Source organism: Ranitomeya variabilis, chromosome 1 (genome assembly GCF_051348905.1).
Source record: "Ranitomeya variabilis isolate aRanVar5 chromosome 1, aRanVar5.hap1, whole genome shotgun sequence".
Classification (NCBI taxonomy): Eukaryota; Metazoa; Chordata; class Amphibia; order Anura; family Dendrobatidae; genus Ranitomeya; species Ranitomeya variabilis.
In genome coordinates this window covers 779,425,223-779,448,994 of record NC_135232.1, presented here as the reverse complement: position 1 = coordinate 779,448,994, position 23,772 = coordinate 779,425,223, and the positions used below count along the sequence as shown (strand labels likewise).

The 23,772-nt window shown below is 42.3% G+C and overlaps 1 protein-coding gene across 21 annotated transcripts in view; it reads right to left on the bottom strand.

Annotated features, from left to right (window-relative positions):
- ADGRL3 (adhesion G protein-coupled receptor L3) overlaps nt 1-23,772 on the bottom strand; it is a 1,249,649-nt gene that overhangs the window by 1,224,590 nt on the left and 1,287 nt on the right. The gene's annotated exons all lie outside the window — the stretch shown is intronic.

Below are 23,772 nucleotides of genomic sequence, written 5' to 3'. Positions count from 1 at the left end.
TTTCCTTCTGCTGTATCTACAGGGACCTTACCGGCATTTTTGTCTGGCTTTGAGTACCCTGCCCCATTTTTGCAGAAGGGGGTAGGCATCTCGGCCTTGTACACTGACCTGGAGGATGAGGTGTCGGAGGCTCAGCGGGTTGCTCCTGCCTCCTGCCCTTCAGGGAGGTTATTTGTGCCATCTAATTTGCGCCGCAAAGTAACTAGAGAATTTCATGACTCTGTACTTGTTGGTCACCCATGTGGTAAAGCAACCATGCAACTCCTTTCTCAAAGTTTTCGGTGGCCGGAGTTGCATCAGGATGTGGTTGACCAGGTGTCTGCCTGCAGTGTTTGTGCACATTCTAAAGTACCGCATAACCATCCATCTGGTCCTGTTTTGCCACTACCTGTTCCTAACAAGGTCAGGGGAGACAGGTATAAACATATGATTGTCAGTAAATGCGTGCCAGGTCCGGACCTGAATGTGAATGATTTTGTGTGGTTGTCTACCAGGAATTTCAGGTTTGAGGTTTAAGGCTCCTGCCAGGAAGTTGGGACCTAGAATCATTGGTCCCTATAAGATAACCGCTGTCCTTGGTCCAGCAGTGTTTCATCTTGAGCTACCTCAAGCTCTTAAGATCTACAATGTTTTTCACAGGTCTTGGCTCAAAAGATATGTGGAACCTCTTGAGCCCGCACCCCTACCACCGCCCCCAATAATGGTTGATAGAAACCTAGAGTTTCATATTTCGAGGATTGTAGATTCTCGCCTCCAACATCATTCCCTTCAATACTTGGTTCATTGGAAAGGTTATGGTCCAGAGGAAAGGATGTGGGTTTCTGCATCAGAGGTGAACGCCCCCAGGCTGGTTTGTTCATTCCACATCTCTTATCTTGAGGAACTTGGTCCTGAATGTCCGTAGGCCACTTGTAGAAGGGGAGGGTACTGTTATGTGTGTGTCAGAGGCTGCAGACCATCGCTCTGCATCTGACTGCAGAAGGTCTCAGCAGTTTGCTTTGCAGATGTCACGGGGAGACTAGGTGAGCGAGAGCTAAAAACCTGGGCCCCTGCAGTTTCCCTCAGACTAGGGAAATCCTGACTGACCCTCTACCTGGAGTTTACACTGATGGTGTGCATGTCCAGGCCTCGAACCTCACCCTGACTCCTGTTTTAACCCTAGGCTGATACCTCTGCCCTCCACCCAGTGAAGAGGTAATATTCCAATACCCACAGTTAGCACAGGCAAGGATAAAGGAAAATATACACCACGCCGCAGTCACTCAGGAATACACTATAAATGTGCAGGGCAAAATAAATACAAATATAGGAAGGAGTAAATAAGACAGAGGAAAATACACCACCAGCAACGAATCTCCAACAACCAGCTCTCCACTCCAGACCGAGATAACAACGCACAAGACAGAAGCTATAATCGGCGACGCCCAATGAACAGGAGAACTATTTAAAAGCCATGGGAATGGCCCAGCTTCCAATCCGAGGATTAGGTAAATTAACCCCGGAACAGCTAGATAAAATCTAGCAGACGCCAATGAGCAAATAGTGGTCAAAAGCGGAATTACCGCTGTCTGTCGGACAACCTGGTCTGAACAGCGTCCGACATGACAGCAGACTTCTTCCTGGTCCTTCTGACTCTAGGACCCAGTGGCAGCCTTCCCCTGGCTCTTGTTGACACACTTGGACCAGGGTGTTTATAAGTACCAACTTGGTGCTGGGAGTTGGGGGTGATATTTCCATTTCTCTGTTGAGGCTTGGCACTATAGCAGTCGGCTATCTTCCTCTTTGGTGTTTAGAAGACGTCTATGTTTCTCTCTGAGTTTATTCAAGCTAAGTGTTTCCCTTGTTTTTGTATACCATCTGTCTTTAGTGGTAGTAGGGATTGACCAGTTTCATCTTGTCCTTCCCTATGCAAGGCTTATCGCCAGGGTCAGGCAGGGTTTAGATATCCTACTCGGTGGTAGGTGCGGAACCTATATAGGGACTCTTAGGGCAGACAGGGTGATGTTAGATATGCCTAGGGGTCTCCACTCCCCCCTTGCCTAGTGTTGGGATCCCTTCCCCTTATCCCTTCGTGATGCACTTTGTCTTTCCTACACTGTATGTAACACACAATAGTTCAAGTGCCGGACTGATGAATGCGGAAGTGCCGAGTGCTAGACTCGCTGTCGTTCATGAGTCCGGGACTGTCGCTGCACAGCATAAGAGCCAGATACTATAAACTCAGATGACCTTACAGTAAGGTCATCTCAGTTCACTGTGGCCCTATCCCCGTGAAAACCGAGCATTGTGAACTGAGATAACCTTACTGACACCACCTCAATTCTCAGCAGCCGGGCCAAGTTTGGAGCTTTGCCAAGTATTTCTCATCTGTGTGCCGATAATCCATATTTCCCACAAAGTGCTTCAAATCTGCTACATCTGCATGCATTGCTGAGCGGTGGCATGATGCGACCACTCAGCCCTGCATTCAGGAGACACTGAGCTGAGCGTGAGAATGCAACTTCAGTGTCTAGCGGTTATGTCAATAAGATGAGCGGAATTCATAGCTGATGAACTGCAGTCACCTTACTGACGTCAGCTCTCAGCACTGAAGCTGAGTTCTCATGCTCAGCTCAGTGTCTCCTGCATACAGGGCTGAGCAGGTGCATCATGCCACTGCTCAGCAATGCATCCAGATGTAGCAGAGATGAAGCACGTTGTGAACATTTGCATTATCGGCGGACAGTTGAGGAATACTGTGATTTTTTTAAATTTGTATTCCTACAGTAAAAAATAGGAAAAAGTGTGTGGGGAGTGTTTATTTCAAATAAAGGAGTCTTATTCTGTGTGTTCATTTCAATTAAAGGACTTTTTCTGTGTGGGTCGTTATTTAATTTTCACTATGAGGTTAGTAATGAGGGTGTCTTATAGATGGCTCTCCATTACTAACCCCTGGGCTTGATGTCAGCTGACATTACAAAGCTGACATCAGCACCAATACTATTACCCCACTTGCCACTACACCAGAGCAAGTGGGAAGTGACGGGCAAATACATGGGTGTATTGACTATTTTGACCCCAAAGATGTTTACCAAAAAATAGCCTCCATTTGAAGCTGTAGTGTAAAAATTGCAAATATGCCAGCTTAGAGCCCTACACATTCTGCCCATCTTGTGTTTTTCGAGACATGTAACTGTAAATAAGGTGAGTTCTTCCTGCTACAGCATTGCCATACATGTGGATGCTAACTGCAATTAATACACATTTCAGGGCTCAGAAGCGAAGAAAAGCCGTTTGGCTTTTGAGATTGTTTACTTTGCGAGATATTCTTTTTTTTTTTGGGGGGGGGGGTGCATCAATCATCTCACTTTTAAAATCTTCTAAGCTACCAGAAGTATGTAAGCCCCCTATTTTTCCATTGAAAAAGGACAAACCTGAGTGGGAACCTGGCTTTTGCAGGATTAATTTAAATTTTTATTCGTATTGTAAACGTTTTTAAATATTACAAGCTATACATACTGTTGCAAATTAATGGGGGTCCAGGTCCTAATACCATCAAAATGCTGCTCTGCAGTTCGCAGCTTCTGAATGCATTATGTTGTTCACTGTGTGATATACAGTGGGTACGGAAAATATTCAGACCCCTTTAAATTTTTCACTCTTTGTTTCATTGCAGCCATTTGGTAAATTCAAAAAAGATCATTTTTTTCACATTAATATACACTTTGCACCCCATCTTGACTGAATAAAACAGAAATGTAGTAATTTTAGCAAATGTAATACAAACAAAAAACTGAAATATCACGTCATCATAAGTATTCAAACCCTCTGCTCAGACACTTATATTTAAGTCACATGCTATCCATTTAGGGTATGTGCACACGTTGCGGATTTTGCTGCGGATCTGAGGCAGATTGGCCGCTGCTGATTCGCAGCAGTTTTCCATGAGTTTACAGTACCATGTAAACCTATGGAAAACAAAATCCACAGTGCACATGCTGCAGAAAAAAACGTGCAGAAACATAGCGTTGTTTATTCCGCAGAATGTCAATTCTTTGTGCGGATTCCGCAGCGGTTTACACCGGCTCCATAATCGGAATCCGCAGGTGTAAAACTGCAGGTAGAATCCGCACAAAATCTGCAAAACAATCGCGGTAAATCCACGGTAATTCCGCAGGAAATCCACAGTGCGGATTACCTGCGGATTTACCAAAATCAGTCCGGAAAAATCCACACCACTTTCCGCAACGTGTGCACGTGGCCTAAGTTGTGATCCTCCTTGAGATAGTTCTACTCCTTCATTGGAGTCCAGCTGTGTTTAAATAAACTGTTAGGACTTGATTTGGAAAGGCACACACCTGTCCATATAAGACCTCACAGCTCACAGTGCATGTCAGACCAAATGAGAATCATGAGGTCAAAGGAATTGGCCAAGGAGCTCAGAGACAGAATTGTGGCAAGGCACAGAACTGCCCAAGGTTACAACAGAATTTCTGCAGTACTCAAGGTTCCAAAGAGCACAGTGGCCTCCATTATGCTTAAATGGAAGAAGTTTGGGACCACCAGAAGGCTTCCTAGACCTGGCCATCTAGCCAAACTGAGCAATCATGGGAGAAGAACCTTGGTGAAAGAGGTAAAGAAGAACCCCATGATCACTGAGGCTGAGCTCCAGAGATGCAGTAGGGAGATGGGAGAAAGTTCCACAAAGTCAACCATCACTTCAGCCCTCCACCAGTCGGGCCTTTATGGCAGAGTGGCCTGACAGAAGCCTCTCCTCAGTGCAAGACATATGAAAGCCTGCACAGAGTTTGCTAAAAACACATGAAGGACTCCCAGACTATGAGAAAAAAGATTCTCTGGTCTGATGAGATGAAGATGGACCTTTTTGCTGATAATTTTAAGCGGTATGTGTGGAGAAAGCCAGGCACTGCTCATCACCTGCCCAATACAATCCCAACAGTGAAACATGGTGGTGGCAGCATCATGCTATGGGGGTGTTTTTCAGCTGCAGTGACCGGATGACTGGTTGTCACTGAAGGAAACATGAATGCAGCCAAGTACAGAGATATCCTGGATGAAAACATCTTCCAGAGTGCTCTGAACCTCAGACTTGGCCGAAGGTTCACCTTCCAACTAGACAATGACCCTAAGCACACAGCTAAAATACAAAGGAGTGGCTTCAGAACAACTTTGTGACAATTCTTGACTGGCTCAGTGAGAGCCCTGACCTAAACCCAATTGAGCATCTCTGGAGATGCCTGAAAATGGCTGTTCACCAACATTCACCATCCTGTTGTGATCCTAATGGTAAAGGATCTCAGGGTCTTCAGCAAAGTCTGCAAACATAAAAAACTAGCTCATAGGGAGGTGGTAACTGAGCTGACCACATACCTGATCCTAGCCCACAACTAATAGCAGCCGGGGAACGTACCTACGTAGGTTCTAGACGTCTCGCGCCAGCCGGAGATCTAACTAACCCTTTCAGAGAAAATACAGACCTCACTTGCCTCAAGAGAAAGGTACCCCAAAGTAGATACAGGCCCCCAACAAATAATAACGGTGAGGTAAGAGGAAAGGACAAACGTAAGTATGAACTAGATTCAGCAAAGAGAGGCCCACTAAATAATAGCAGAAATATAGAAAGCGGACTTATGTGGTCAGCAAAAAACCCTGCAAAAATATCCACGCTGAATATCCAAGAACCCCCGCACCGACTAGACGGTGTGGGGGGAGAATATCAGCCCCCTTAGAGCTTCCAGCAAAATCAGGAATCACATTATGAACGAGCTGGACAAAAAACAGAACTATACAGATAAAAAAAAAGAAAGCAGGACTTAGCTTATGTAGCAAAAATCAGGACCAGTAGACAGGAGCAAACAGACAAGGACTGATTACATTGATGCCAGGCAATGGACTAAGAATCCAGGAAGTTTAAATAGGAACACCCAGGGTCTTAACGAACCAGGTGACTACCAACCTGGGGAAAGAAATCCAAGAGCCATACCGCTAGTGACCACAAGAGGGAGCCAAAAAGTATAGTTCATAACAGTACCCCCCCTTTAAGGAGGGGTCACCGAACCCTCACTACGACCACCAGGGCGATCAGGATGGGCAGCGTGAAAGGCACGAACCAAATCAGCCGCATGAACATCAGAGGCGACCACCCAGGAATTATCCTCCTGACATACCCCTTCCATTTGACCAGATACTGAAGCCTCCGTCTAGAGAGACGAGAATCTAAGATCTTCTCCACCACATACTCCAACTCGCCCTCAACCAAGACCGGAGCAGGAGGGTCAACAGCAGGAACCACAGGCACAATGCACCGCCGCAACAAAGACCTATGGAACACATTGTGAATGGCAAACGACGCAGGAAGATCCAAACGAAAAGACACCGGATTAAGGACCTCCAAGATTCTATAAGGACCAATAAAGCGAGGCTTAAACTTAGGAGAGGAAACCTTCAGAGGGACAAACCGAGAAGACAACCAAACCAAATCCCCAACACGAAGTCGGGGACCCACACCGCGGCGGCGGTTGGCAAAACGCTGAGCCTTCTCCTGTGACAACTTCAAGTTGTCCACCACATGATTCCAAGTCCGCTGCAACCTATCAACCACGGAATCCACCCCAGGACAGTCAGAAGGCTCCACATGACCCGAGGAGAAACGAGGATGAAAACCAGAGTTGCAGAAAAATGGCGAAACCAAAGTAGCGGAACTAGCCCGATTATTGAGGGCAAACTCAGCCAATGGCAAGAAGGTCACCCAATCATCCTGATCCGCAGAAACAAAACATCTCAAATAAGCCTCCAGCGTCTGATTAGTTCGCTCCGTTTGGCCATTAGTCTGAGGATGAAAGGCAGACGAGAATGACAGATCAATGCCCATCTTAGCACAAAAAGATCGCCAGAATCTGGACACAAACTGGGATCCTCTGTCAGACACGATATTCTCAGGAATGCCGTGCAAACGAACAACATTCTGAAAAAACAAAGGAACCAGATCGGAAGAGGAAGGCAACTTAGGCAAGGGCACCAAATGGACCATCTTGGAAAAACGATCACACACCACCCAGATGACAGACATTCCCTGAGACACCGGAAGATCTGAAATGAAATCCATGGAAATGTGTGTCCAAGGCCTCTTCGGGACGGGCAAGGGCAAAAGCAACCCGCTGGCACGAGAACAGCAAGGCTTAGCCCGAGCACAAGTCCCACAGGACTGCACAAAAGAATGCACATCCCGTGACAAGGAAGGCCACCAAAAGGACCTAGCCACCAAATCTCTGGTACCAAAAATTCCAGGATGCCCTGCCAACACCGAGGAATGAACCTCGGAAATAACTCTGCTGGTCCATTTATCAGACACAAACAGTCTATCAGGTGGACAAGAGTCAGGTCTATCAGCCTGAAATCTCTGCAACACACGTCGCAAATCAGGAGAAATGGCCGACAAAATCACTCCCTCTTTCAGAATACCAGCCGGCTCTGAGACTCCAGGAGAGTCAGGCACAAAGCTCCTAGAGAGAGCATCAGCCTTAACATTTTTCGAACCAGGCAGGTATGAGACCACAAAGTCAAAACGGGAGAAAAACAATGACCAACGAGCCTGTCTAGGATTCAGGCATTTAGCAGACTCGAGATACATCAGATTTTTGTGATCAGTCAAGACCACCACACGATGCTTAGCTCCCTCGAGCCAATGACGCCACTCCTCAAATGCCCACTTCATGGCCAACAACTCCCGATTACCAACATCATAGTTCCGCTCAGCAGGCGAAAACTTCCTGGAAAAGAAAGCACATGGTTTCATCACAGAGCAACCAGAGCCTCTCTGCGACAAAACAGCTCCTGCACCGATCTCAGAAGCATCCACTTCAACCTGAAAGGGAAGTGAGACATCAGGCTGGCACAAAACAGGCGCCGAAGTAAACCGGCGCTTCAGCTCCCGGAAGGCCTCAATGGCCGCAGGAGCCCAATTAGCGACATCAGAACCTTTCTTGGTCATATCCGTCAGAGGTTTAACAACGCTAGAAAAGTTATCAATAAAACGACGGTAGAAATTAGCAAAACCCAAAAACTTCTGAAGACTCTTAACAGACGTGGGTTGAGTCCAATCATGAATAGCTCGGACCTTGACTGGGTCCATCTCCACAGCAGAAGGGGAAAAAATAAAACCCAAAAAGGAAACCTTCTGCACTCCAAAGAGACACTTTGAGCCCTTCACGAACAAAGCATTATCGCGCAAAACCTGAAACACCATCCTGACCTGCTTTACATGAGAATCCCAATCATCAGAAAAAACTAAAATGTCATCCAGATAAACAATCACAAATTTATCTAGATACTTCCGGAAGATGTCATGCATAAAGGATTGAAACACTGAAGGAGAATTAGAGAGCCCAAAAGGCATCACCAAGTACTCAAAATGACCTTCGGGCGTATTAAATGCAGTTTTCCATTCATCTCCCTGCCTAATGCGCACAAGGTTGTACGATCTATCTTGGTGAACCAACAGGCACCCTTAATCCGAGCAAACAAGTCCGACAATAGTGGCAGAGGGTATTGAAATTTAACCGTGATTTTATTCAGAAGCCGATAGTCTATACAAGGTCTCAAAGATCCGTCTTTCTTGGCTACAAAAAAGAATCCCGCACCAAGAGGGGAAGAGGATGGACGAATATGATCTTTCTCCAAAGACTCCTTTATATAAGAACGCATCGCGGCATGCTCAGGTACCGACAGATTAAATAATCGTCCCTTAGGAAACTTACTACCAGGAATCAAATCTATAGCGCAGTCACAGTCCCTATGAGGAGGAAGAACACTGGACCTGGACTCACTGAATACATCCTGATAGTCAAGCAAATACTCAGGAACTTCTGAAGGAGTGGAGGAAGCAATAGACACCGACGGGGAATCGCAATGAATTCCCTGACAACCCCAACTTGACACAGACATAGCCCTCCAATCCAGAACTGGATTATGAGCCTGCAACCATGGCAGACCCAAAACGACTAAATCATGCATCTTATGCAGAACAAGAAAACGAATCACCTCCCGATGTTCAGGAGTCATGCACATGGTCACCTGTGTCCAATACTGCGGTTTATTCTCCGCCAATGGCGTAGCATCAATTCCTCTAAGAGGAATAGGATTTTCTAAAGGCTCCAGGACAAAACCACAGCGCCTGGCAAACGACAAGTCCATAAGACTCAGGGCAGCGCCTGAATCCACAAACGCCATAACAGGGTAGGAAGACAATGAGCAAATTAAAGTCACAGACAAAATAAATTTAGGCTGCAAGTTACCAACGGCGACAGGACTAACAAACTTTGTTAGGCGTTTAGAGCATGCTGATATAACATGTGTAGAATCACCACAGTAAAAACACAACCCATTCTAACGTCTATGATTTTGCCGTTCAGTTCTAGTCTGAATTCTATCACATTGCATTAAATCAGGTGCCTGTTCAGACAACACCGCCAAAGGATTAGCGGATTTGCGCTCCCGCAAACGCCGATCAATCTGAATGGCCAGCGTCATAGAATCATTCAGACTTGTAGGAATGGGAAAGCCCACCATCACATTCTTAATGGTTTCAGAAAGGCCATTTCTGAAATTTGCGGCCAGAGCACACTCATTCCACTGAGTAAGCACGGACCATTTCCGAAATTTTTGGCAATACACTTCGGCTTCATCCTGGCCCTGAGAAATAGCCAGCAAAACCTTCTCTGCCTGAATTTCAAGATTGGGCTCCTCATAAAGCAATCCGAGCGCCAGAAAAAACGCATCAATATTCACCAATGCCGGATCTCCCGGTGCCAATGAGAAAGCCCAATCCTGAGGGTCGCCCCGCAAAAAGGAGATAACAATTTTAACTTGCTGAGCAGAGTCTCCAGACGAACGAGGTCTCAAAGATAGAAACAATTTACGATTATTCCTAAAATTCCTAAATTTAAATCGATCTCCAGAGAACAGCTCAGGAATAGGTATCTTAGGCTCTGACATAGAACTGCTAGTAACAAAATCCTGAATGCCCTGCACACGAGCAGCAAGCTGATCCACACTAGTAATCAGAGTTTGCACATTCATGTCTGCAGCAGAGTTTCAAGCCATTCAGAGATAAAGGGGAAGGAAGAAAGAAAAAAAAAAAAAAAACTCAGAACTTCTTTTCTTTTAATCCCACTTCTGCAATGCATTAACTATTCACTGGCCTGGCATACTGTTGTGATCCTAATGGTAAAGGATCTCAGGGTCTTCAGCAAAGTCTGCAAACATAAAAAACTAGCTCATAGGGAGGTGGTAACTGAGCTGACCACATACCTGATCCTAGCCCACAACTAATAGCAGCCGGGGAACGTACCTACGTAGGTTCTAGACGTCTCGCGCCAGCCGGAGATCTAACTAACCCTTTCAGAGAAAATACAGACCTCACTTGCCTCAAGAGAAAGGTACCCCAAAGTAGATACAGGCCCCCAACAAATAATAACGGTGAGGTAAGAGGAAAGGACAAACGTAAGTATGAACTAGATTCAGCAAAGAGAGGCCCACTAAATAATAGCAGAAATATAGAAAGCGGACTTATGTGGTCAGCAAAAAACCCTGCAAAAATATCCACGCTGAATATCCAAGAACCCCCGCACCAACTAGACGGTGTGGGGGGAGAATATCAGCCCCCTTAGAGCTTCCAGCAAAATCAGGAATCACATTATGAACGAACTGGACAAAAAACAGAACTATACAGATAAACAAAAAACAAGAAAGCAGGACTTAGCTTATGTAGCAAAAATCAGGACCAGTAGACAGGAGCAACCAGACAAGGACTGATTACATTGATGCCAGGCAATGGACTAAGAATCCAGGAAGTTTAAATAGGAACACCCAGGGTCTTAACGAACCAGGTGACTACCAACCTGGGGAAAGAAATCCAAGAGCCATACCGCTAGTGACCACAAGAGGGAGCCAAAAAGTATAGTTCATAACACCATCCAATCTGATGGAACTGGAGAGGATCTGCGAGGAAGAATGGCAGAGGATCCCCAAATCCAGGTGTGAAAAACTTGTTGCATCATTCCCAAGAAGACTCATGGCTGTACTAGCACAACAGGGTGCTTTTACTCAATACTGAGCAAAGGGTCTGAATACTTATGACCATGTGATATTTCAGTTTTTCTTTTTTAATACATTTGAAAAAATTACATTTCTGTTTTTTTCAGTCAAGATGAGGTGCAGAGTGTACATTAATGAGAAAAAAATGAACTTTTTTGAATTTACTAAATGGCTGCAATAAAACAATGAGTGAAAAAATTAAAGGGGTCTGAATACTTTCTGTACACACTGTAGTGATAGCTTTATTTTTCACACGTGTTCGATTACAGCGATTTATATTGTTTTTGTTTTGATTTTATTTGCTACTTACACACTAAAAAATGTTGGGTCTTTTTACAATTTTTCTAGGTGGCATTGCCATATTTTGAGGGCTTATTTTTTGCAGAATGAGTTAAAGTTTTTAGTAATGCCATTTTTGTATACATAACTTTTTTTTTTGCTGTTTTTGGGAGGCAGACAAAACAAGAAACATCAATTAACAAATTGTTTTCTTTTTAACACATTTTACTGTGTAATAAAGCTGATAAGACAACTTTGTTCTTTGCGTCTACGACTACAGCGATACCAAATTTGTATATATTATGTTATGTTTCGCTACGTTGCACACTAAGATCAATTTTTAAATTAAAAAAATGTTTGTTCATCACTATATTCTCAGAGCAATAACTTTTTTCATTTTCTGCCAGCAGTCATCAGAGAGCTTGATTTCTATGGGACAAAATGATATTTTTAGTGATACTATTTTTCTTTACATACGACTTTTTTCATTGCATACTATTCAATTTAAAATGTAAAAAAATGCTTTTTTATGGTTTTTACTGTAAGGATTCAATAATGTGACAATTTTATAGCCCGGACGATGTCCAATGCGTGGACTTTTTTGTATGTGTATTTTTCTTTTCCCATAAAAATGTGTTTTTATAGTAAAACCTTTTGTTTCAAGATCTTTTTTCATGTTTTTTTAATCTTTATCAATTTTTCTGCACTTTTTTTTTTTTACCCCTTTACTTAGTTCTTCTATGGTACTGATCTGTCAATCTACTGGAGCGGCGCAGGGAGAAGCCAGACTAGTTTTGTCTGCAGCTATAGTCTTTAGGCTACATTCCCACGTTGAGCTTATGGAACATTTTTGGTGTTGTGCAATTTTATAGCCTGTAGGTGTGCTTCATTGGAGGACCAAGATGGCAACGACGGGTCCTTCAGCATGCCCCCAGCTGCCATGACAGCCCACTGGTTACCCACAATCACACCATGGAGAGCTGATGAACCACGCGTTCCGTCATTGACGCCATTTAACTGCCACTTTCTTTTTTTTTTAATCTGATCATTTTTATTGATAAGAAAGCATACATAACATTATTACCAATATATCTGTTGTGGCTGGACCTGGTGGTTAGGAGCACCGGGAATGACCTGATAGTCAAAACTGCAAAATAGAGCGAGCTCTGGGAAGTGGGAGCTCTGCTGACCGCAGCCCTAATCTATTATCACACACACTAGAATTAGCCGTGGATCGTACCTGACTCTGCCTAGACGACTCTTCACAGCCTGAGAGGTAACTTCCCCTAAAGAGAAATATAGCCTCACCTTGCCTCAGAGAAATTCCCCAAAGGAAAAGAGCAGCCCCCCACATATATTGACTGTGAGTTAAGAGGAAGGCACAAACACAGGAATGAGACAGGTTTCAGCAAAGGAGGCCCGACTTACTAAATAGACAGAAGATAGATAAAGGGATCTTTGCGGTCAGCACAAAAAACTACAAAAAGCCACGCAGAGTGAGCAAGAAACCCCCCGCGCCGACTCACGGCGCGGTAGGTGCCACTCTGCACCCAGAGCTTCCAGCTAGAGAGACAATATCATGATAGCCAGCTGGACAAAACTTAGCAGGTACTCAGAAATATATTCAGCACACAAATGAACAACAAATGAGCTTAACAGGGACTTAGCTTCTGCTGAAGTAGACAGGTCATCAGGAGATCCAAGTGAGATCTGAACCAGTACAGATACATTGACAACTGGCATCAGGTAATGATCTGAGCAGAGTTAAATAGAGGAACCAGCCCAGTCTTAAACGATGCAGCTGAGGAAGCCACCTCCAGACCAGCAGCTCCACTTTCAGCCACCAGAGGGAACCCACGGACAGAACTCACAGAAATACCATTCCTGACCACAGGAGGGAGCTCGAGAACAGAGTTCACAACATATATCATTGAAAAATAACTTGTTCATAATTACAGATTAAGCCTTCACATTACTGTTATGCATTTAATTGTATCAACAATTTTCCATATATCCATCTCTAACTCAGGTTTATTGATTATATTTATAAATGAGAACAAAAACAAATAACACCCCTCCCTCCAATAACACACCAGACCAGGCTATATTCATAGTGCATTACATCCAATATACCTTAACTTGACTGACACACAATAGTCGCTTCTATTTACTATGTGCACTAACAACCCCTATATCCAATATCGTGGAATATTGTAGCATTCTACCCTGGAACCACTAGATGCCATATCCTATCTCTCACCAGACCTCCAGATGGTAGGCCAGTCATATTTAACCATGTTCCCCATATATTTTCAAATTTTGTTATTGCTTTTCTTTTTCCATAAACCCCTTTTCCATCCAAATGTTATCATTTATCCTGTTTATTAGTACATTGACCGACAGAGGTTGGACATCCAACCAATGTGATGCAATAAGTTTGCGAGCCTGGTACAATGTTTGCGATAACCCAATGGTCAGCGGAAATTCACACACACCTTTGGGTCTGCTGGAAGTTGCACTCCAAACACCCTTTGTATTAGGAGCAACATGCTTTTCCAATATGAGCCCAGTTTACTGCATTCCCAGAACATGTGCATTAAGTGTGCATCCTCTGCTCCACATCTAGGACAGTCTGCATCTGAACGCACCCCTATCTTAAAATGGAAGCTCGGCGTTCTATACCCTGTGTATGAGATATATCTACAAGAGTCTCTGAGATTCACACGGGGACAGTCAGGGAACCTGCTCCAATACCTCTTTACATTGTTCTACTGTGATCTGTCCCGCATCTGATTTCCATTGTAACCTTGCTGTCAAAGTATGGCCATCAGTACTAGAGATAAGTGAATTTGTTTGGGATCCCTCTTATTCAGAAAGCTATAGCACTTACCGAATAAGATGCAGAGGGAACCCGGATACCTGGAGCGCTCCCGATAATCAGCTGTTCAGCTCCGTAGCTGCATGTGTCATGGCTGTGTGTTGTGACTGTCACACAGCCTTGACACATGAAGCTGTGGCACCGGACAGCAATTATCGGGATTCGGGAGCGCTCCAGATATCCGGGTTCCCACTGCTGTTTATTCGATAAGCGCTATAGCTTGCTTAATAAGCAGGGACCCGAACAAATTCACTCATCTCTAATCAGTATGAGACTGCAACATCTGCTGATATATTCTAGAGATTAGACCAAGTCGTATACTTTGTCGATGAAGTGCGTAGCTTTGTTGAATTTCGGGGGCAGTAACCAAACTGGGACAGGAACGCGTGCCTCAGTTGTAGGTATTGAAAGAAGGAAGCATTAAGAAGCCCATATTCTTGTTGGTGTTGAAGCCTTTAAGTGTTCCGTTTTCTAGTATATTGTCCATATTTTGCACTCCCTTCAGCTCCCACCCTCTAAACCCCTTTAACTTGTCAAACTCCGCTAATTTATGATTGTGCCATACTGGGGTAAATTTGGAGTATCCAGTAATTCCCAGCAATCTCTTTCCCCTATCCCACATCTTGTGTATTAATGCCATAGTTGGCCACTCTCCACCCACATGGCTCGCACCCCCTTCCAATATATGAATAGGTGAAAAGTATTTTTTGGCATGTAAAACAAGTCTTCCCGCTTTGCCCATACTCTCCCTCTTTTCCCAGCCGTGAAAATGCTGCATCTGTGATGCTATAAGGTGCATCTATGGATCTGGTATCTCCAGCCCACCCTCTGTTTTATCCCTCTGAAGGGTTAGTAATTTAATTCTTGCATTGCCTTTGTATCAAATTAGTTCTCTAAACATTTCACTTTACGACATATAGGGGGAGGAATCCCCAACATGGAGAGCTGGGTAGTACGTATAGCAATTGTGGCATTAGTATCATTTTAAAGAGATTTCCTCTACCTATTACCGAGAGCGGGAGTTTGCACCATGCATTGATTTTAGACCTGAATCTGTCTAACAAGGGGTTACTGATTAGCATTATATGACCTTTTCTATGTGCATCAATCACTACTCCAAGATATTTACATTTTTCTACTGCCTGAATCTGTGTATCTAATATTAACTCTGTGGGGGGAAGAGGATCCACTGGTAAGAGTGATGATTTTTCCCAGTTACTTGACCAACGACCAAATTCTTTAATTTCAGCCATTATTGGGCCCACAGATGTCTCTATATTCCCCACATACAACAGCATATCATCAGCATATAAACTTACTTTTTTCCTCTATATCATCACACCTAAAACCCACAAAGTTACTGGCATTCCTCATTCTAAATGCCAACGGCTCCATCGCCATAGCAAACAGGAGGGTGAAAGCGGGCAACCCTAGCGCAACTGCCGCTTTCAATGAATGATAAATGGTTAGACTACAGCGATCAGCAAGCCGTTGTTATAACAGGCACATGCTGGCTATATAATGTAGTATCTGCATGGTTTGGAGCAGGCTCAGTTCCTGAGAGTGCTTCATACATTCCTTAAAAACCTATGTCAAAAATGTACATCATACGTTGTTAAGGGGTTAAAGGGCATGTACACGAGAGTGTAGCAATATTTAAAAAAATACAATTACAAGGCCAAATACAGTTTCCCATGTCAATAATTCCAGTGTATCTGTAAAAAAACAGAATATGGATGATCTGTACAGGATCACTTTTTTTGCATATCCATAGACCTGAATGGGAGAGTTTCATCTGAAAAATGTGAGAGATGTTGTACTGTTTTATCTCAAGCTGGGCACCACTATATCTCACCATCCGCTAGTTATGTTTGCCTGAATTGCATTCCTAGAGGGTGTGTTAGCAGTGCCAGCTATTCTGCCTTGTTTTTCATCTGAAAAATTGAAGTGACTAGTGCCTGCTGTCATTTTTTTTCAATTAGTCTCTCGGTATGAAAAATGCTCTCGTTTTAGCCTCACCAAAACAGTCTCCCTAAAAATCCTTTTTATTTTTATTAAAGCTTTTTTTTTTGCCAGGGATTTAACTTTTAATTGGTTACAAGACTGCAGGGGTACAAATTGACAAGATCCAAATACACATCCTCCCCAGGTCCAGTACTGACACTCCACTGCTGAATATTGGAGTGATTGTGATTTTCTACCTCTGCAGTCCTATGACCAAATAAAAGTCAAGTGCAGACAACACCTTTAACCCTTTCCCACTGCAGTTCTTTCTTTTCCAGTTTTTACATTTTTCAAGAGCCATAAAGTTTTATCTTTCTTTAGCAACATAGACATTTGGGGGTCTGGTCCAGAATCTGGATTCATTTTAGGGTGTGGTTTCATTTTAGGGGTCTTGTCTGTCATAATCAATTTGGAGGTTAGGTATGGAGTAGGAATTAATTTTGGGATCTGATATCAATTCTGGATTAAATTTAGGGGCCTGTGGTCTAAATTAATTCTGGGATCAGGAATTCTTTTTGAGGTCCGGTATGCGGCTTGATGCTGCTCCCATCCTGTATTTTCTACTTCAGTGGTCAAATTTGTTTTTGGTAGTAATGCTTCTGGAGCTACATCCTCACAGCATGCGCTGATCTGTTGTCAGGTCATATAAATCAAATAAGGACTTAGGCTGGGTAATATTTTGTGGCAATACTAGTACATGGTTTCTTGGGGTCAGATGTACATTTATTGCCATGGGGCACACACAGGACCTAGTGTACTTCACAATTCTCTTTATTGTAGGCCTACAGAATGAGTATTCACTGAGTACCAAGTTACCGTGCTTGGTACTCCATGGAAGCGCTCTTGAAAAAGCATTTGTGAGCGCTCCTACAGATTTCTTAAAATGAAACAATATTCTGATCTGTCTGGAGCAGCACCAATAACCAACAAAAAATTCATAGCATATCCAGTCACTGTCGCTGCCTCAGAGTATGTTCTCAGTAGTCTCTTGTCGCCCAGTGGTCACTGCTTCCTTCAAAATCTAGTAGACGTACTTGCAATATCTGAAGGTTCAAAGGCTCTAATTCTGGGGCAGCTGAGGGCTGGTATATTTAGGCTGGGAAGGGCCCAGTAACCAGGGACTTTCCCAACCTGATAATATAAACAACCAGCTGTCTGCTTTACTTTAGCTGGTTATCAAAAATGGGGGAACCCCACATTGTTTTTTTATTTAATAGGTTAAACAAGGCTACACACCCTTTACTGCCACATGAAATGCACTAAAGAGTGCAAGTTTATTTTATGTAGAGGGCTTGTGACATTATATATCTGCAGGATATCTATACATTCTATCAATTTATTGTAAAAAACGATGTTAAAAACACTGCATGTCATACGAATGCTAAGTGAGAAAAATCGCTTTGTACTCGCATGACACTCGTCCAACTTTTCAGGGGCAACATCAGAGCATTATTTTTTATACGCAAATGTGAACGAGGCCTTAGACTAATTGGCAAAAAGTTTGAGACTGACACAAATTTTGGTTTTCCCAAAGTTTGCTTCTTTGTTATTTTTAGATCTTGTAGTCAAATGTTTCTATGGTTACTGAAGGACAATTATAAGCATTTCATACGTTTTTACACCATTATTGACAAGTTTTATGTAAAATCTCATTATTTACAGTGTTGTCCCCTATTTTGCAAGACATCTGTCCTTCCCCTGACATGTTGGGTGTCATCTTCTGGGCCAAACCCTCAGGCTATGTGCACACGTTCAGGTTTTTTTTCGTTTTTTTCATGTTTTTTTGCGATAAAAACACTATAAAAACTCATTCAAAACGCATACATTATGCATCCTATCATTTAGAATGCATTCTGCATGTTTTGTGCACATGGTACGCTTTTTTCCGCGAAAAAAACACATCGCGGTAAAAAAAGCAGCATGTTCATTAATTTTGCGGATTTTCCGCGTTTTTCCCACAATTCTGTGCATTTGGAAAAAACGCACAAAAAACGCACAAAAAACTTGTCAAAAACGCGGTAAAAACGCGGTAAAATCGCGGTAAAAATGCATGCGTATTTCTGGCAGAAATGTCCGGTTTTTGTCAGGAAAATTTCTGCCAGAAATCCTGACGTGTGCACATAGCCTCACTGATGACAACCTATTCTTGCCTAATCAATGCTTGTTGTTTATCACAATTTTATGTTTTTGTTTATCCGGCTGCTTTTTGAAACTTGACCACAGGTTCTCAATAAGATTGAGATCTGGGGAGTTTCCTGGCCATTAACCCAAAATGTTAGTGTTTTGTTCTCAGATCCACTCACTTATCACTTTTGCCTTGTGACATGGTTCTCCATCATGCAGGTAAAAGAATTGTTCATCACCATTTGGGAGAAGTTGTCTATGGAAAATGGTTAGATATCATTCTTTGTTCATGGCAGTGTTCACCGTTTCTTCTCTGGACAATCAATCTTCCAGATTTCCCAAACAGTCTCAATGGGGCTTCATCTGAGAAAAAAACTTTACCACAATCCTCTGCAGTCCATTACCTGCACTTAAAGGGAATCTGTCAGCAGGTTTTTGCTACCTCATCTGAGAGCAGCATAATGTAGGCAAAAAGATGCTGAATCCAATGATGCATCACTTAGATTACTGGGTGCAACAGTTCTAACACAATCAGAACTTTTAGGTTTAGAATGAAGCAGAGCTGAGAAAGCTGACTCCGCCCACACCAGGCTCTCCATGTACAAAGTTCATACACAGTGAGATGCTTATCACAAGAGGGGGCGCTGAACTATTGTAGTTCAGCAATGTTAATCTCTTAATAATAAATCCTTCACGGTTAGTGAACAGCAGTACGCACTTTGACAAGTGACACATCCCTGAATTCAGTGTTTCAGCCTCTATATCATGCTGTCTTCAGATTACATAACAACAGTCTGCTGACAGATTCCTTTCAAAGCACAATGTCACTCTCTCCTTGATGTTTTTCTTAAAAAGAAGTGACTTCTTTGCTGTCCTTCTTGAAACCAGGCCAGCCTGCAAAATGCTTCACCTCACTGTGCCTGCAGAAGCAATGACACATGCCTTCTGCCATTCCTAATAGTGATGAACCAATCTCGTAACATCTCTAGGAAATAGACCGGGTACTTGCTTGACTGTCTTGCTTGCCATGTAGCTTTCTTCACAGCAATTACACCTCAATTCAATCTCTTTCTTTGAAGTTCTTAAAGATCTTATATTATAGATCGGACTCAGGGGCAATTTTACAAGCAGCAATGTCCTTACCTGTAAAGTCCTATTGATACAAAGTAAGACAATGATTTCCAACATTAGTCCCCTTTTAGAGCAACCAGTCTGCTCTTATAATTCATTTAGCGTGACAGAGATATCAGATGCCATGCCATCGTTAACACTTGTTCCTGCGCTAATGACAAGCTCTCTACAATGATGTAAGCAGTTCGTTTTGTGAAAGGGTTAAAAAACAGTGGAAGTGGGTTTTTGTGATTAATTTACGGTATTTTTTTATTTGTATTCACAATTTTTTTTTGTAATTCATCTGATTACTCCTCCTAACAATATATAGATAATGCAAATTGTCATTATAAATAGTGAAGCAGCAAACTTTGTGAAAACCAAAATCTGTGTCAGTCTCAAAACTATGACCATAACTATATATTACAAATCCGTCTGTATCACCTACTGCTCATTATGAGCAGTGAAACAGAAAAAGCACAAACTCGCTTAGCCTTAATAAAATCATAATTTTATTAAATAATTATTATTAAAAAGGACTACATTCCATCATAGTCATAAACAGAATACCTCAAATGTGAGGGACTATTGGTATACTAATCTCACAGGTTCCAGAATATCATGCCGTAATTACAGTATATACTATTTAAATATCAGGCTGATTAAGGACTGTTTCTACATCTCTTTCCTAACGTTTGTGTACCACCACATATACTTATGCTGAGGGCAAAAAAACAGGATATAAAAGCCAATAGTAAATTCCTACACCACCGCAACTAATGTTGCCAATAGTCTCAAAATTTCTCCTCATAATCATAAAGGACCAACCAGGCAAAGTTGCCAGCTGGGTAGAAACTATAGTAAATTACTGTTTACTTACACCTGCAGTTTACTTACACCTATGGGAGGTGGAGCTGAATATTCATGACTGTAATAGGCGGCACCACATGACCGCTCATACTGGAGAAGCTGCGGCGCGGAGAGGACGCTTCGAGGGAGCCGGGTATTTTATTAACAGCAGGCGGGCGCACAGGGGGTGGGAGGGGGGTGGGGACCGGGATCTTTATTTTAAACACAAAAAAAACCAAAAAGGATTTTTCATATCTTCTTTCCAGCGAACGCTGCTGGAGAGAAGATATGAATGGCGGCTTCAGCACCAGATGCAGGGGACAGCGCTTATCTCTAGCTCTGTCTCCTGCACGGTCCGTGTGGTACCCAGGCGGCACACGGGCGGCACATGGCTGCCGTACATGTGCTACACTGATGTGCCACGTGAGCTCACGGACACACGGACACGGATAACTCCGGTACCGATTTTTCCGGTACCGGAATTATCTAGACGTGTGGGACAGACCTTAGACAGTCACAACACATGCAGGGAAGGAGAAATAGAACTGGACTGTTGCTCAGTGGTCCAAGGTGGTGTTTTCAGATGAAAGTAAATTTTGCATTTCATTTGGAAATCAAGGTCCTAGGGTCTGGAGGAAGAGTGGAGAGGCACACAATCCAAGCTGCTTGAGGTCTAGTGTGAAGTTTCCACAACCAGTGATGGTTTGGGAAGCCATGTCATCTGCTGGTGTAGGTCCACTGTGTTTTATCAAGATCAAAGTCAGCGCAGCCGTCTTCCAAAGACATACTGATAGGGAATTTAGATTATGAGCCCCATTGGAGACAGCGATCATAATGTGTGAAAAACTGTAAAGCGCTGCGGAATATGTTGGCGCTATATAAATAGATTATTATTATTACCAGGAAATTTTAGAGCACTTCACACTTGTTCACACTGCCAAAAGTACCAATACCTGGTTTACAAACAACAGTATCACTGTGCTTGATTGGCCAACAAACTCACCTGACCTTAACCCTATGGGGTATTATCGAGGAAGATGGGAGACACCAAACCCAACAATGCAGATGAGCTGAAGGCTGCTATCAAAGCAACCTGGGCTTCCATAACACCTCAGCAGTGCCACAGGCTGATCGCCTCTATGCCAAGCCGCATTGATGCAGTAATTGATGCAAAAGGAGCCCCGACCAAGTATTGAGTGCGTTTACTGAACATACATTTCAGTAGGCCAACATTTTAGATTTTAAAATCATTTTTCCAGCTGGTGTTAAAAACTATTCTAATTTACTGAGATAAGGACTTTTGGGTTTTCATTGGCAGTAAGCCATAATCATCGACATTAACAGAAATAAACACTTGAAATAGATCACTCTGTTTGTAATGACTCTATATAATATATGAGTTTCACTTTTTGTATTGAAGAACTGAAATAAATTAACTTTTTGATGATATTCTAACTTTGTGAGAAGCACCTGCATGTCTAATAACCCAGCACTATATATATATATATATATATATATATATATATTTATTTTTTTTAAGCATTAGTTTTGAGGAGTTTTTAGCCAGAAAGAAACATCAAAATTCTCTAAGTAGTATTCTCACACTGAGTTTTATTGCATAGATTTTTCTGCCAAGTTTATGAAGTACAGATTTTTACGTGTGTGTTTTTTGTGAATATCATGTTTTTTTCTGCTTGTAATTCAGTCACTTAGCAAAATTTAGGGCTATTTTTGTATTTGCTGAAACGCCTCCAGAATTGACATGTTACAGCTTTTTTGAGACTGAAAAAAAAACGTGGGAAAAAAAAACACCTGTGAATTTTCCAAGTAAAATCAATAGGAAACTTTAAAGTGATGCTAACACTGTGTCTTTTTTCGGCATTGTACTGTCCATTTTTCATGGACTGTCTGTAAAATAATAGAGCCATAAACGTGTGGCCGAAACTTGATGTGAACATACTCTCAGCCTGAAATATAGTGGTAGTATAAAGGATTTTTATATATATACATTTCTCATTCATTTTGAATTCAGTTCTGATGGTGGCCCAAAAAACTGCAAGTTGATTTTGCTGTATTTTCTCCATTATGGTATGGTCAATGGGTAATTTTTTTTCCCGTAATTTTTATTTTTATTTTGCATCGGGACTAAATCTGCATTAAATCCTCTCACAAACTATTCTCAATAAGAAACCTGCATTGCACTTCGTATAGCACTGGATTTTTCTGCCACGGATGTAAAATCCATTCAATTGTCACTTGGAGAAATGTTAAAAAGTTTACTGTCACTTGAATGAAACAAACCCAAGAGTTAACTCGCTACATATCAGCCTGCAAAATCCAAGGCAGAAATCCCAGGACTGGCATCAGATTTCTGCTGCAGATTCTCTTGAATTTCTACACCTAAAGTCCATGTGAACATAGATTTACAGAGGCAGAAATAATGACAGTGGAAGCACTACAGGTATCAGTCAGTATGGCCAAAGGTGGCTTTCCAAATCTTTCAGCACAGTCATTCAGATCATCTTCCCTGTGTGTAGACCTGGAGACTACCTTCACCCAAGATGGATAGCAACAGTATACACCGTGCATGATGATGCATGAAAGAACACTAGGTTTTGTTGCTATGCTTAAGACGAGAAGATTGTCCATTTCTAAGAATGTATTCTGTAGGCAACTTTTAAGATTATAGATCTACAGGCACATTTTAGAGGAGCACATCTCCATCCTGATCCCTCTTGCCCCAATCCTCCTCTCCTTTCTTACCCCTTGCCTTGTGATATGCATCCCCCCTTTTTTATCCTTCTCATCTTACAAACTGAATCGAACATCTTAAGTGTTTTGAACATTGATTACTTTGGATCTTGTCCCCGAGTTTGTAATATTAGTAGTAATGTAAAACCAAAGAAAAATAACAGCTAAAATAAATAAATATACATATAAAACACTTGTGTTTTTTTTTTATATTAATATAACATATGAGTATATATATATATATATATATATATATATATATACATATATATATATATATATATATATATATATACATAATAAATAATAATATGTTATATTAATATTATAAAAAACAATAAAAATACAAATATTTGATATGTATATTTATATATTTTTGGCTGTTATTTTTTAAATTGGCAGCGGCCTAGATAACGAAGGTGGGGGTGAGAGGGTGGACATGCCGCTACATCATGGCCAAGATATTTTGATACAAGGCATTTCTTCAGGTGATGCAAAGTCTGATCTTATGGAAAATTGTCACAATTTCGAAGCCAAACTGTGGGCTATTGGCTGGATGTTGGCGGTGCCTAGCCTTTTCCATGGGCATCCATCTGCGTGCCATCTATGGACACCCCGGACAGGTGCAAGCAGCATCCATCAGATCCCACATCTCTCCCCAATATTTAACAATCTGTGAACTA